Source organism: Trachypithecus francoisi, unplaced genomic scaffold (assembly GCF_009764315.1).
Source record: "Trachypithecus francoisi isolate TF-2019V2 unplaced genomic scaffold, Tfra_2.0 Lachesis_group2, whole genome shotgun sequence".
NCBI classification, from domain to species: Eukaryota; Metazoa; Chordata; class Mammalia; order Primates; family Cercopithecidae; genus Trachypithecus; species Trachypithecus francoisi.
Window position 1 is genome coordinate 165,555,647 of NW_022681465.1, and position 15,688 is coordinate 165,571,334.

Consider the following 15,688-nt stretch of genomic DNA (forward strand, 5'->3'; position numbering starts at 1 on the left):
TCAAATAAGCATATCATGTATCCTTCCTACTAGACTTTTCTTCTCAGAGAGATTAAGAGCCACGTGGACTTAAACTTTAGATTGGACACAGATCTGACAAATTTGATGCACAGGGAAAGGACTTAAAACATTTATTTAATATATATTTGTCGAATTAAGTAAAAAGTAGTATGTTAAGAAAAAACAAAGATATTTCAAATATAGAGTCTTCAGTGAAGTTGTAGAGATTGAAAAAGGGGCCGGGCGCGGTGGCTCAAGCCTGTAATCCCAGCACTTTGGGAGGCCGAGATGGGCGGATCACGAGGTCAGGAGATCGAGACCATCCTGGCTAACACGGTGAAACCCCGTCTCTACTAAAAAATACAAAAAACTAGCCGGGCAAGGTGGCGGGCGCCTGTAGTCCCAGCTACTTGGGAGGCTGAGGCAGGAGAATGGCGGAGGCGGAGCTTGCAGTGAGCTGAGATCCCGCCACTGCACTCCAGCCTGGGCGACAGAGCGAAACTCCGTCTCAAAAAAAAAAAAGAAAAGAAAAAGGAATATATTTTTTAAAACAACCAGGGTGGGCATGGTGGCTTATGCCTGTAATCCCAACACTTTGGGAGGCTGAGGTGGGTGGATTGCTTGAGCTCAATAATTTTGGCAATATAGAAAGACCGCATATCTACAAAAAAATCAAAATAAATTTTTAAAAAGCAAAAAACCAGGCACGGTGGCTCACACCTGTAATCCCAACACTTTGGGGGGCCAAGGCGGGCAGATCACGAGGTCAGGAGTTCGAGACCAGCATGGCCAACATGGTGAAACCCCATCTCTACTAAAGATACAAAACATTAGCAGGACGTGGTGGTGCGTGCCTGTAATCCCAGCTACTCAGGAGACTGAGGCACAACTGCTTGAACCCGGGAGGTGAAGGTTGCAGTGAGCCAAGACTATGCCATTGCACTCCAGCCTGGGCCACAGGGCAAGACTCCGTCTGAAAAAGAAACAAAAAGAAGGAATGAAAAGAAAGAATGAAAGAGAAAGAAAGAAAGAGAGAGAGAGAGAGAGAGAAAGAAAGAAAGAAAGAAAGAAAGAAAGAAAGAAGAAAGAAAGAAAAGAAAGAAAGAGAGAGAAAAGGAAAGAAAAAAGAAAGAAAGAAGGAAAGAGAAAGAAGAAAGAAAGAAAGAAAGAGAGAGAGAGAGGGAGGGAGGGAAGGAAAGAAGGAGGGAGGGAGGGAAAGAAAGAGAAAGAGAGGAAGGGAAAGAAAGAGAAAGAAAGAAAAAAGGAAGGAAGGAGAAAGGAAGAGAGAGAAAGAAAAGAAAAAAGAAAACCACAAACCACTAAAAATCCCTGGGTTTTGTGCTTGGAGCCAAAGAAGTAGGCTTCAAAGCAAGCGCCACTGAAGGGAAATCCTGGTGGGCTGGGGATCTGGGGGCGGGCCTCAAGTGAGAGGTAGTCACTGACTGTGAAGCCTGAGCAAGAGTCAGACACAACGACAAACCAACCGCTTCCACCTACACAGGGTTCCTAAATAGTCACCACCCCCACTCTTTTCAGTTGGATGATGAGTCAACTAAAACTCTCATTAAAGCTGCCAGGCTTTTCGCCCCCTGCTGTTTTTAGACCCAAGACAAAATCCTCAAGGCATTGAAGGAGATCAGAATCTGACATCCCCAAATATGCCACTTCCGCATAAAGATGAGTTTGAGCTGATGGCAATTAGGAAGCAGCACATGAAAGAAGAACTCCATGTTCTCCCACTTTCTGCCTATAAGCAGGGCATAAAAGCCTCCTTGTAAAAGTGTTTTCTTTTTACATATCAGAGAGGGGCAAATGACTCTTATTTGCATAACAAGGATTACTAAACAACACTTATCTACTATACATTTCCTGGTCATCTTCCTGCCATTTACCACTTTTAGAAGCGCAAACTCTTTTTCCTCTGTCTGGTCACTTCTCTACCACTTATTGCTTTTCATTAAAATGGTATATAGCTGGCACGGTGGCTCACGCCTGTAATCCCAGCACTTTGGGAGGCCGAGGTGGGTGGATCACCCTGATCATGAGGTCAGGAGTTCGAGACCAGCCTGGCCAACATGGCGAAACCTCGTCTCTACTAAAAATACAAAAATTAGCTGGGCATGGTGGCACACACCTGTAGTCCCAGCTGCTCAGGAGGATGAGGCAGGAGAATCGCTTGAATCAGGGAGGCGGAGGTTGCAGTGAGCCAAGATCGTGCCACTGCACTCCAGCCTGGGCAACAAAATGAGACTCCATCTCAAAAAGAAAAACAAAAAATATTTTTTGTCTATATGTTATCCAGTTTCCAATATTCTGCTCTAAGCAACAGAAAACAAAGAGAAGTAACATATACCTTTGCTACTGTTAATGTCTTTTGTGAGTTTAATTTGCAGGCCCCAGTTACTAAACCGATGAGGAAAAGTTTTGTTTTGTTTTGTTTTTCTCCCTTACATCCTAACAGAAAACAAAACAAAAAACTTCTCCAATAAAATAGTGCACTTGAAGAAAGTGTTGGCTAAAGGGTTAACTCAGCATCTCCCCTTCCCAGGAGTCTCGTGTGGGATGAGAGAGAAGAGGACTGATTACATTCTTTCTCCACATAAACTTTCACCCACCCTCCTTCTGAAAATAACTCTTTATCTAGAACTTAAGTGGAATGGGGTCTAATGGAATCTCTTTTTTTTTTTGAGACAGAGACTCACTCTGTCGCCCAGGCTGAAGTGCAGTGGCTGGATCTCAGCTCACTGCAAGCTCCACCTCCCGGGTTTACGCCATTCTCCTGCCTCAGCCTCCCGAGTAGCTGGGACTACAGGCGCCCGCCACCTCGCCCGGCTAGTTTTTTTGTATTTTTTAGTAGAGACGGGGTTTCACCGTGTTCACCAGGATGGTCTCGATCTCCTGACCTCGTGATCCGCCCGTCTCGGCCTCCCAAAGTGCTGGGATTACAGGCTTGAGCCACTGCGCCCGGCTGGAATTTCATGTGTGAAATTTTTATTTTTTTAATATGAGAACAAGAAACAAAGAACTAGTGCAGCAAATGCCACTAAATTGTACACTTAAAAATGGTTAATGGTTCATTTTATTTCTGTGAATTTTACCTCAATACAAAAAAATGAGTAAAACTACTTTAATTTGGGATCTCTGAAAATCTTTCCTGGTCATGAAATTTGTCCATCCTGTTTTGGATTTGTAAAGAGCTGGATCAAAACTGAAAAGAATTTAGCCCTGTGAAGATGCCTTGGACACAAAGTTTGAGGTGTGGTCCCAGCTCTGCTTCATCTTGGGGATCCTTTACTCTTTATTCTTGCTATGCCTTCATTTCTTTTCTTTTCTTTTCTTTTCTTTTTTTTTTTTTTTTTTTTTTTTTGAGACAGAGTCTCACTCTGTCACCCAGGCTGGAGTGCAGTGGCACGATCTCGGCTCACTGCAAGCACCACCTCCTGCGTTCACGCCATTCTCCTGCCTCAGCCTCCCGAGTAGCTGGGACTACAGGCGTCTGCCACCAGGCCTGGCTAATTTTTTGTATTTTTAGTAGAGATGGGGTTTCACCATGTTAGCCAGGATGGTCTCGATCTCTTGACCTCATGATCCGCCTGCCTCAGCCTCCCAAAGTGCTGGGATTACAGGTGTGAGCCACCGCGCCCAGCCCTGTGCCTCCATTTCTATTATGAAATAGCAGATTTGAATATCGGATCTCTTCCAGATGTAAATTGTTTGATTTAGAATCAAGAGGTGATTTACATCTTTATTGTTATCTTTCAGTAGGGTTCCTTCTACGTTGCATTATTCTGTAAGGCTAGAGACTGTGATCTGATACGAGCATTGAAACCCAAGCAAATCATTTTCACTGGTGTCTCTTTTTATTTATTTATTTATTTATTTATTTTGGCATTCAGTCTCTTTAATGTCTGAGGATGGGGGGGGAGAAGTCAATGGTGAGGCTTCTCTGGGAAATTCTGCAGGCCTTGTAGTTCTCTAAGTCCCTCTAGCAACATGTGGATATGGGCTTTCACATTCATGGAGTCCTTGGTGAGGCTATTGCTGAGCTCTGTGAGGAGAGAGCTCTTACGATCAATGAACTTGAGAGCTTCTACCAGTGTCAACTCCAGGAAAAAACCATATCCCAGGGCCACATAGATGCATGAAGTATCTGGGACCACTGTGTCAACGAAGAAGTTACAGCCAAATCCACCTGCATATATAACTCCAAGTGCTTAGCTTCCTGGAGTCACTCAATGACATTTCTCAGTTGAAGGTATTTGGCCAGCTGCTCATGTATCTTGTCTTGATGGTCCAGCACCTTTCGCAAGTCCCGCTGCAGCACGTCACTGATGAAGGTCTTGTGGCGCAGCTCTCTCTCCCTCATGGCCTCCACTGCCCACCACTTAGGGGGCGTCGCCATGATGGGCTCCTCAGGGCCGCTAGCAATAAGCTGGTGTCTCCTTACCTACGTACTCATTCATCCAGAAAATCCAAACAAACAAACACAAAACAAAAAGGCCAGACACTGTGGCTCACATCTATAATCCCAGCCCTTTGGGAGGCAGAAATGGGTGGACGGATTGCCTAAGCTCCAGACCAACCTGGGCAACATGGCGAAACCCTGTCTCTACAAAATAAACAAAAATTAGCCAGGTGTGGTGGTGCATGCCTGTAGTCCCAGGTACGGGGGAGGCTGAGAAGCAAGGATCCCTTGAGCCCAGGAGTCTGAGGCTGCAGTGAGCTATGATTGCACCACTGGATTCTAGCCTGAGTGACAGAGTGAGACCCTGTCTCAAAAAACAAACAAACAAACACAACACAAAATGAAAACAGTAACAATTTAACATATTCCAAGACACAAAACTAAATAAAACCCAATTCTATCCCCAAGAAGTTTGTGGTCCACTGATCATTACATAACTACAGTTGGCCCTTCCTTTCTGTGAGTTCAGCATTCGTGAATTCAACCAACCAGGGATTGACAATATTTGGAAAATGCTTTGGCATGGTGGCTCACAGCTGTAATCTCAGCATTTTGGGAGGCTGAGATGGGTGGATGACTTGAGCCCAGGAGTTCAAGACCAGCCTGGATAATGTGGCAAAACCCCATGTCTACAAAAAATACAATAATTAGCTAGGAATGGTGGTGCATGCCTGTAGCTCCAGTTACTCAGCTACTGGGAGGCTGAGGTGAATCCCTTGAACCTGGTAGGTTGAGGCTGCAGTGAGTTGAGATCATGTCACTGCACTCCAGCCCAACAGAGCCAGATTCTGTTTCAAAAAAAAAAGAAAGAAAACAATATTCATCTGTTTTGAACATGTACAGATCTCTTTCTTATTATTCTGTAAACAATACAGCATAACAACCATTTGCATAGTATTTACATTGTATTAGGTATTATATGTAATCCAGAGGTGATTTAAAGTATATGGGAGGATATGGATAGGTTATAAATATGTCACCATTTTGTGTCAGGGACTTGGATTTTGGTATCTATGGGGCTCCTAGAACCAATCCCCCAGGAATGCCAAGGAATAACTGTATTTACATAAACACAAATCACCAATGCCCAGGAAGGGCCTGGTTAGTAGTAAGGGCAAAGCGCTATAGGTCTCCTATAGCTCGTGTAAATCAACTTCGCCCAGGGAGCTGGGAAAGCAGGTGAATCTGAGGATGGGGAGGCTGGGGAAGCACTAGCCAGGCAGAGAACGCAGGTAAAGGTGGGGTTAGGGCAGATGAGAATGTGAGCTGGAGTCATGGCCTGAAAAGCCTCATATACACTATTATTCCTACCACGAAGATGAAGAACTCAGGCCTGGCATCTGAAACATGTGGCTCCCTATAGTCTTACTTATAGAGAGAAAAATAGAATTATCTTACAGTGGAGAAAACTGGCAAACACATCCTTATCCTGAGATCAAAGTTAGAAATCACCAGATGAGAAGAAATTGACGTCATGTGCTTACTGGATATAATGTACTGAGAATTCTGTGAAGTTTCTGCCAAAAATACCTCCTCTGAATTTAGTCATAAGGCTTCAGCCAAACCCAAACTTGAAGGACACTCTACAAAATAAATGACCAGTATTTTTCAAAAATATTAATGTTGGCTATGTGTAGCAGCTGATGACTGTAATCCCAGCACTTTGGGAAGCTAAGGTGGGAGAATTGTTTAAGGCCAGGAGTTGGAGACCAGCCTGGGCAACATAGCAAGACCCCATATCTATTAAAAAAATTAATGTCATGAAAGAAAAAAAGAAATTGATTGTTTCCAATTAAAGACAACTAAAGAGACATATTCACTGAACACAATACATGATGTAGGATTTCTTTTGCCATAAAGAACATTATTTGGACAACTGGAAAGATCTGAATAAGATCTATTATTATCGGGGGAAACCCCACCCCCAATATTCAATGTGGGTTCTTTTCTATTTCCCTAAGTGTCAGCTGGTCTGAGAAATAAAGGAAAGAGTACAAGAGAGAGAAATTTTAAAGCTGGGTGTCTGGGGGAGACATCACATGTCGGCAGGTTCCATGATGCCCCTGAGCCATAAAACCAGCAAGTGTTTATTAGTAATTTTCAAAAGGGGAGGGAGTGCATGAATAGGGTGTGAGTCACAGAGATCACACGCTTCACAAGGTAATAAAATATCACAAAGCAAATGGAGGCAGGGCGAGATCACAGGACCACAGGATGAGGCGAAATAAAAATTGCTAATGAAGTTTCGGGCACACATTTTCATTGATAACATCTTATCAGGAGACAGGGTTTGAGAGCAGACAACCTGTCTGACCAAAATTTATTAGGCGGGAATTTCCTCATCCTAATAAGCCTGGGAGTGCTACAGGAGACCAGGGGCTTATTTCATCCCTTTGGCTTCGACCATAAACGACAGCCACTCCTAAAGAGGCCATTTCAGAGGCCTACCCTCAGGGGCCATTCTCTTTCACAGGGATGTTCCTTGCTGAGAAAAAGAATTCAGCGATATTTCTGCTATTTGCTTTTGAAAGAAGAGAAATATGGCTCTTTTCCGCCCGGCTCACTGGCGGTCAGAGTTTAAGGTTAGCTCTCTTATTCCCTGAACATTGCTGTTATCCTGTTCTTTTTTCAAGGTGCCCAGATTGTTCAAACACACATGCTCTACAAACAATTTGTGCAGTTAACGCAATCATCACAGGGTCCTGAGGCGACATACATCCTCCTCAGCTTGCGAAGATGATAGGATTAAGAGATTAAAGTAAAGACAGGCATAGGAAATCACAAGGGTATTGATTGGGGAAGTGATAAGTGTCCATGAAATCTTCACAATTTGTGTTATTCTGCCAATGGCTTCAGCTGGTCCCTACATTCGGGGTCCCTGACTTCCCACAACATCTTATCAATAATAATATTGTATCAACGATCATTTCCTGACTTTCTTGTTATGTAAGAGAATGCCCTTATCTTTAGGAAATAGTAACTGAAGTATTAAGAGGTAAAGCCTAAAAAATTTTAAAAGGCTGGACATGGTGGCTCACACCTGTATTGGAGCACTTTGGGGGGGCCGAGGAGGGAGGATTTCTTGAGGCCAGTTCAAGATTAGCTTAGTCAACATAGTAAGACCCCTTCTTAAAACAAAATAAAACAAAACAAAACAAAAATTTTCTTTGAGACAAAGTCTCACTCTGTGGCCCAGGCTGGAGTGCAGTGGTGTGATCTCGGCAAGCTCTGCCTCCTGGGTTCACGCCATTCTCCTGCCTCAGTCTCCCAAGTAGCTGGAGCTACAGGTGCCTGCCACCACACCCAGCTAATTTTTTTGTAATTTTAGTAGAGATGGGGTTTCACCATGTTAGCCAGGATGGTCTCAATCTCCTGACCTCATGATCTGCCCACCTCAGCCTCCCAAAATGGTGGGATTACAGGTGTGAGCCACTGCACCCAGCCTTTTTTTTTTTTTTTGAGACAGAGTCTCGCTCTGTCACCAGGCTGGAGTGCAGTGGCGTGATCTCAGCTCACTGCAACCTCCACCTTCCGGGTTCAAGCGATTCTCCTGCCTCAGCCTCCCGAATAGCTGGGACTACAGGCGTGTGCCACCATGCCTAGCTAATTTTTGTATTTTTATTTTTTTATTTTTTTATTTTTTTTTTTTTTTTTTGAGACGGAGTCTCGCTCTGTCGCTGGGGCTGGAGTGCAGTGGCTGGATCTCAGCTCACTGCAAGCTCCGCCTCCGGGTTCACGCCATTCTCCTGCCTCAGCCTCCCGAGTAGCTGGGACTACAGGCGCCCACCACCTCGCCCGGCTAGTTTTTGTATTTTTAGTAGAGACGGGGTTTCACCGTGTTAGTCAGGATGGTCTCGATCTCCTGACCTCGTGATCCGCCGTCTCGGCCTCCCAAAGTGCTGGGATTACAGGCTTGAGCCACCGCGCCTGGCCAATTTTTGTATTTTTAGTAGAGACAGGGTTTCACCATGTTGGTCAGGCTGGTCTTGAACTCCAGACCTCAAATGATCTGCCCACCTTGGCCTCCCAAAGTGCTGGGATTATAGGCATGAGCCACCGAGCCCAGCCTAATTGATTTTTTTTAAGGGGAAAAAAAATTTCCTTCATCATAGAACATTCTGTTTCAGAAAATACTCCAGCACTGATTCTATTCCTGTGGCTTTTGTGCCTTGTCCCCTGGATTCCTCCTGCCAGAGCAGACTGCACAGCAGGTGTGCCCACTCCAGGCCCAAGGTGTGGCCAAAGCACAGCTGGGTTTCTCTTGGGAGCAGTTAGGCATGTGGACTTGAGTGCACCTGTGTGTATGCAAGGCCCTTCATAGTGCCTGACAAATCCAGTGGTGGGGAGAAAAAGAGCCCAGCAATGAGCTGAGGCATTGGGGCCAGGGGCCAGCTCTCCAACACTGTCACATTAAGATGCAGAATTCTAACCTCCCAAGTACTTGGGAGGTATAACCATTAAGGCAAGAAGACAGACATATATATATATATATATATATGTCAAAAACATATATATATAGAGAGAGAGAGACTGAGTTTCACTCTTGTGGCCCAGGCTGGAGTACAATGGTGCGATCTTGGCTCACTGCAACTTCCGCCTCCCGGGTTCAAGCAATTCTGCCTCAGCCTCCTGAGTAGCTGGGATTACAGGTGCATGACATCTAGCTTGGCTAATTTTTCTATTTTTAGTAGAGGTAGGGTTTCATCATATTGGTCAGGCTGGTCTCAAACTCATGACCTCAGGTGATCAGTCTACCTTGGCCTCCCAAATCGCTGGGATTACAGGCATGAGCCACTGTGCCTGGTCTTTTTTTTTTTTTTTTTTTGAGACGGAGTTTTGCTTTTGTTGCCCAGGCTGAAGTGCAATGGCGTGATCTCGGCTCACAGCAACCTCCATATCCCAGGTTCAAGTGATTCTCCTGCCTCAGCCTCTCAAGTAGCTGGGATTACAGACATGCGCCACCATGCCCGGCTAATTTTGTATTTTTAGTAGAGACGGGGTTTCTCCATGTGGGTCAGGCTGGTCTCGAACTCCTTACCTCAGGAGATCCACCCTCCTCGGCTTCCCAAATTGCTGGGATTACAGACATGAGCCATGGCATCTGGCCTGACAGACATATTTTATTTAACAGTTTGTTGGCTTAACTGGTAACTTTTAAATATTTTGACATATGGAATGTGGGATCTCCATTTATCCTTCAGTCCCAAGCCCACTATTGTTATGGGTGGGTGCTTTACAGCCTGTGAAAGATATAATAACAATTCTCTACTGGAAAACAACCAGTCTTTCTGCTGGCTGAACCTGAAAACACTTGTACTATGTAAAACATTTATTTTGCCATTGGGTTGCCTTTAGTACTCACAGGTATGTCGTGAGTGGTCACAGTATACCATGACAGAGACACTCTCCCTGGTTTATTTTCCTTTCCCAGTTTTTACCCATTTCTTCTCCCTTATAAACCCCAGGCTCCAACCTGTTGACATACACCACACAATAAGGGTCCTTGACACAGCGGCCCCTGGTTCCATCCTGGAAGGACGTCAGGCCTGAACATTCAGGTTTATCTGCAGCATCTACAAGCAGAAAACAAACCTTTCTCTTGCTAAAATTGTTTGCCTTTGATGGCATAAATTCTAGGACCTTATGCTAAAAATTTGGGGGTGGAGGGTGTTACATAGGACAGAAAATCCCTTTCTTTCACATTTGGTTATTAAAACTTAAAAACTTTTCATTATCTTTATGCAATTGACGTTTTATAAGTACCTGGTATCAAAAGAGTGAACAGACAACCTGCGGATTGGGAGAAGACATTTGCAAGCTGTGACTCCAACAGGGGAATAATATCCAGAATTTACAAAGGACTCAACAGAAAACCACAAACAATTTATTTTAAAAGTATATAAATAGGCTGGGCGTGGTGGCTCACGCCTGTAATCCCAGCACTTTGGGAGGCCGACGTGGGCAGATCACAAGGTCAGGAGTTCGAGACCAGCCTGGCCAATATGGTGAAACCCCTGTCTCTACTAAAAATACAAAAATTAGCTGGGCATAGTGGTGGGCGCCTGTAGTCCCAGCTACTCGGGAGGCTAAGGCAGGAGAATAGCTTGAACCCAGAAGCTGGAGGTTGCATTGAGTTGAGATGGCGCCACTGCACTCCAACCTGGGCAACAGAACAAGACAAGACTCCATCTCTAAATAAAAAACAGATAAATAAATAAATAAATATCAGGGCCCTTTCCTCTCAGATATCCCTCTCCCTACATAGAGTTGTTTCTCTTTCTCTTCCCTTCTGCCTACTAAACCTCTGCTCCTAAACTCCTTGTGTGTGTCTGTGTCCTAAACTTTCCTGGTGGGAGACGATGAACCCCAGGGTATATGCCCCAGACAACTAGCCACTTCTCAATTATAAGTGGGAGCTAATCCCACCTACTCTGGAGGCTGAGGCAGAAGAATCGTTTGAATCTGGGAAGCAGAGGTTGCAGTGAGCCGAGATCATGCCACTACACTCCAGCCTAGGCTACAGAATGAGACTCCATCTCAAAAACAAAAAACAAAAAAACAAAACAAGTAAATGGCAGCTAAATAACGTGTATACATGGACATTGAGTGTGGGATACTACACACTGGAGAGTTGGAAGACTGTGAGGATGGGAGGGGGAGGAATGATGAGAAGTTACTTAATGGGTACAAGTGACACTATTTGGGTGATGGTTACATTAAAAGTCCAGAAAATATATCTATGTAGCAAAACCTCACTTGTATCCCTTGAGTTGGAAAGTTGGAAGACTGGGAGGGTGGGAGAGGCAGGAAGGATAAGAAGTTACTTAATGGGTATAAGTTACACTATTCGGGTGATGGTTATATTAAAAGGCCAGACAATATACCCATGTAGCAAAACCTCACTTGTATCACTTGAGTTTCTACAAAAAAAGGAAAGGGGTCTCTCCTTGCGGCACTGCACAAGAGCAGAGTACAAGGCTGCAGCGCAGGGAGTCATGGCGGGACAAACTTTTAGAAAGTTTCTTCCACTCTGACCGAGTATTGGTTGAAAGGAGTACTGCCGAAACTGTAACCAATGGAGGCATCATGCTTCCAGAGAAATCTCAAGGAAAAGTACTGCAAGCAACAGTAGTTGCTATTGGATCGGGTTCTAAAGGAAAGGGGAGAGATTCAACAGTTAGCATGAAAGTTGAAGATAAAGTTCTTTTCCCAGAATATGGAGGCATCAAAGTAGGTGTAGATAACAAGGCTTTTTTTTTTTTTTTTTTTGAGGCAATCTTGCTCTGTCACCCAGGCTGGAGCGCAGTGGTGGGATCTCGACTCACTGCAACTTTCATCTCCCGGTTTCAAGCGATTCTCCTGCCTCAGCCTCACGAGTAGCTGGGATTACAGGCAGCTGCCACCACGCCCAGCTAATTGTTTTTGTATTTTTAGTAGAGACGAGGTTTCACCATGTTTGTTGGCCAGGCTGGTCTTGAACTCCTGACCTCAGGCGATTCACCCGCCTCAGCCTCCCAAAGTGCTAGGATTACAGGCGTGAGCCACTGTGCCCAGCCGGGTTATTTCTTATTTAGAGATGATGACATTCTTTTTTTTTTTTTTGAGGTGGAGTCTTGCTCTGTCACCCAGGCTGAAGTGCAGTGGCACTATCTCAGCTCACTGCAAGCTCCGCCTCCTGGGTTCACGCCATTCTCCTGCCTCAGCCTCCCGAGTAGCTGGGACTACAGGTGCCCACCACCACGCCTGGCTAATTTTTTGTATTTTTAGTAGAGATGGGGTTTCACCATGTTAGCCAGGATGGTCTCGATCTCCTGATCTCATGACCTGCCTGCCTCGGCCTCCCAAAGTGCTGGGATTACAGGCGTGAGCCACCGCGCCGGCCGAGATCGTGATATTCTTGGAAAACATGTAGACTGAAATAAGTCACTACTAAAATGGCATCAATGTGAAGCTGCCTATTCCACTGAAGTTCTGAAATCTTTCATCATGTAAATACTTTCTATATCTCTTATAATAAACGAATGATAACTAACGGAAAAAAAAGGAAAAAATGTGGTGGAAAATAATTGAAAACATACAGAGATTGCAAACTTTTTTTTTTTAAGAGACAGAGTTTCGCTGTGTCGCCCAGGCTGGAGTTTAGTGGTGATCATGACTCACCACAGCCTTGACCTCCTGAACTCAAGCAACCTCCCAACTCAGCCTCCCAAGTACCTGGGACCACACAGGTGTGCACCGTCATGCCCAGCTAAGTTGCTTTTATTTTTTGTAGAGATGGGGTGCAGGTCTCTCTATGTTGCCCAGACTGGCCTTGAACCCCTGGGCCTCCTCCCACCTCAGCCTCCCAAAGTGCTGGGATTACAGGCATTAGCCACCATGCCCAACTGTAAGCTTTGTGTGTGTGTGTGTGTGTGTGTGTGTGTGTGTGTGTAGGAGGAGGGTGGGGTGGAGTGGTAGGTGGGACAGAGTCTTGCTCTGTAGCCCGGGCTGGAGTGCAGTGGCATGATCTCAGCTCACTGCAACCTCCGCCTCCCAGGTTCAAGCAATTCTCCTGCTTCAGCCTCCCAAGTAGCTGGGATTACAGGCTCCCATACCCCACTGTTTTGTTTTGTTTTGTTTTGTTTTTTTGTATTTTTAGTAGAGACGGGGTTTCACTATTTTAGTCAGGCTGGTCTCGAACTCCTGACCTCAGGTGATCCACCTGTCCTCCAACTGTAAGCTTTTTTTTTTGAGATGGAGCAACCTCAGGATCTGGGCTCATCGCAACCTTCACCTCCCAGATTCAAGCGATTCTCCTGCCTTGCCCTCCTCAGTAGCTGGGATTACAGGCATGTACCAGCACACCTAGCTAATTTTGTATTTTTAGAAGAGATGGGGTTTCTCCATGTTGGTCAGGCTGGTCTCAAACTCCGGACCTCAGGTGATCTGCCAGCCTCGGACTCCCAAAGTGTTGAGATTACAGACATGAGCCACCATGCCTACATTTCTTTAAAATACCTTTTATTGACCGGGCGCGGTGGCTCACGTCTGTAATCGCAGCACTTAGGGTGGCCGAGTGGTAGGTGGGACAGAGTCTTGCTCTGTAGCCCGGGCTGGAGTGCAGTGGCATGATCTCAGCTCAAGAGATCATGGGCAGATCACCAGATCAAGAGATACAGCCCATGCTGGCCAACATGGTGAAACCCCGTCCCTACTGAAAATAGGAAAATTAGCCGGGCATCATGGTGGGTGCCTGTAGTCCCAGCTACTAGGGAGGCTGAGGCAGGAGAATCACTTGAACCCGGGAGGCAGAGGTTGCAGTGAGCCAAGATCGCGCCACTGCACTCCAGCCTGGGTGACAGAGCGAGACTCCGTCTAAAACAAACAAACAAACAAACAAACAAAAGTTATGTTTGTTAGTTTTGTTATTAACTGTAATTTTGGGGGGCTTTTTAAAAAGGTAAGGTCTGAGTTAGTCATTCACAGAAAGTCTGAAAAGGTTAATTAGAAACAGCTGGAGGCAGGTAATGACCTTAAAACCCTAAACAGCACCCAGAGCAGAAGGTGAGCACCCTCTGGATCACCCCTGGGCATGCAGCAGGCAATGGTCCTCGTGTCAGCTTGGGACTACAGATTCCTTCACCAGCAACTACAGCTACTGTGTGTGGATCCACATCACCCAAGACAGCACCATCCCAGAGACATGTGACCAAAATGGTCAGAGTAAGTGCTCTGAGGCAGGTATTAGGAGAAAGTGTGGAGGTGAAGGAGTTAGACTGCCAAGGAAGATAAGAATGAGGACTATACAATTAGGGCAGAGGAAAAGGGTTTTGGATCACTTTCCGAGGTTTTAGTCATTGCCTAAAGGTGAGCTTTACATTCTGCTTATAGAATGTTGCTTGGTCAAGCTAGATGCTTTGGAATGTTTCAGAATGGAACACATCAGAGAGGATAAAACGTTTAAAGGGGGTTGATGTCAATGTCACAAAACAAGATAGAACTGAACAGAGACAAGTGTCTGACCAACCCCCAACCCCCTCAAAAAAAATTAGATTCAATGATTTGAGAGAACAGATTGAGTCAGTAACACCTAATAAGTCTTAACAATTGGTGTTTATGGCTGGGCGCGGTGGCTCACGCCTGTAACCTCAGCACTTCAAGAGGCCAAGGTGGGCGGATCACCTGAGGTCGTGAGTTCAAGACCAGCCTGACCAACATGGAGAAACCCCTGTCTCTACTAAAAATACAAAATTAGCTGGGTGTGGTGACACATGCCTGTAATCCCAGTTACTGGGGAGGTGAAGCAGGAGAATTGCTTGAACCCAGGGGGTGGAGGTTGCAGTGAGCCAAGATTGCGCCATTGCACTCCAGCCTGGGCAACAAGAGCAAAACTCCATCTCAAACAAAACAAAACAACAACAACAATAAAACAAACAAAAAAAATTGGTGTTATATAGTTTAAAACTCCTAAACTCAGCTTGACAGCTGATATACAGGATCAAAGCAGTGGAGACACTGGATGTCTGAATTTTTTTTTTTTTTTTTTTTGAGTTGGAGTTTTGCTCTGTCGCCCAGGCTGGACTATAGTGGTGCTGATTCTGCAATCTCCCTGCAACCTCTGCCTCCCGGTTTTAAGTGATTCTTGTGCCTCAGCTTCCCAAGTAGCTGGGACTGCAGGTGCCTGCCACCACGCCTGTCTAATTTTTGTATTTTTAGTAGAGACGAGGTTTCACCATGTTGGCCAGACTGGCCTTGAACTTCTAACCTCAGGTGATCCACCCGCCTCGGCCTCCCAAAGTGCTGAGATTACAGGCGTGAGCCACCGCGCTCAGCCTGGATATCTGCATTTAAAGGTAAGTAATATAATGCTTTTTGGCCTGTAATCCCAGCACTTTGGGAGGCTGACGCTGGAGGACTGCTTGAGCTCAGGAGTTGGAGACCAGCCTGAGCAACATAGCAAGGCCTCATCTCTACTAAAAATAATAAATAAATAAATACAAATAAATTTAGCCGAGCGTGATGGTGCACACCTGTAGTTCCAGCTACTCAGGACGCTGAGGCAGGAGAATCGCTTGAACCCGGGAGGTGGAGGTTGTAGTGAGCGGAGGTCGCCTACCAAAGTGCTGGGATTACCTGTAATCCTGGCTACTTTGGAGGCTGAGGAACGAGAAGCGCTTGAACCGGGAGGTGGAGGTTGCAGCGAGCCGAGATTGTGCCCCTGCACTCCAGCCTGGGTATCGGAGT

At 45.5% G+C, this 15,688-nt stretch overlaps 2 pseudogenes; one reads left to right on the forward strand and one right to left on the reverse strand.

Annotated features, from left to right (window-relative positions):
• Positions 1-3,924: 3,924 nt before the first annotated feature.
• LOC117064612 lies at positions 3,925-4,411 on the reverse strand (annotated as a pseudogene).
• Positions 4,412-11,460: 7,049 nt separating this feature from the next.
• LOC117064613 lies at positions 11,461-12,382 on the forward strand (annotated as a pseudogene).
• The last annotated feature ends 3,306 nt before the right edge of the window (positions 12,383-15,688 follow it).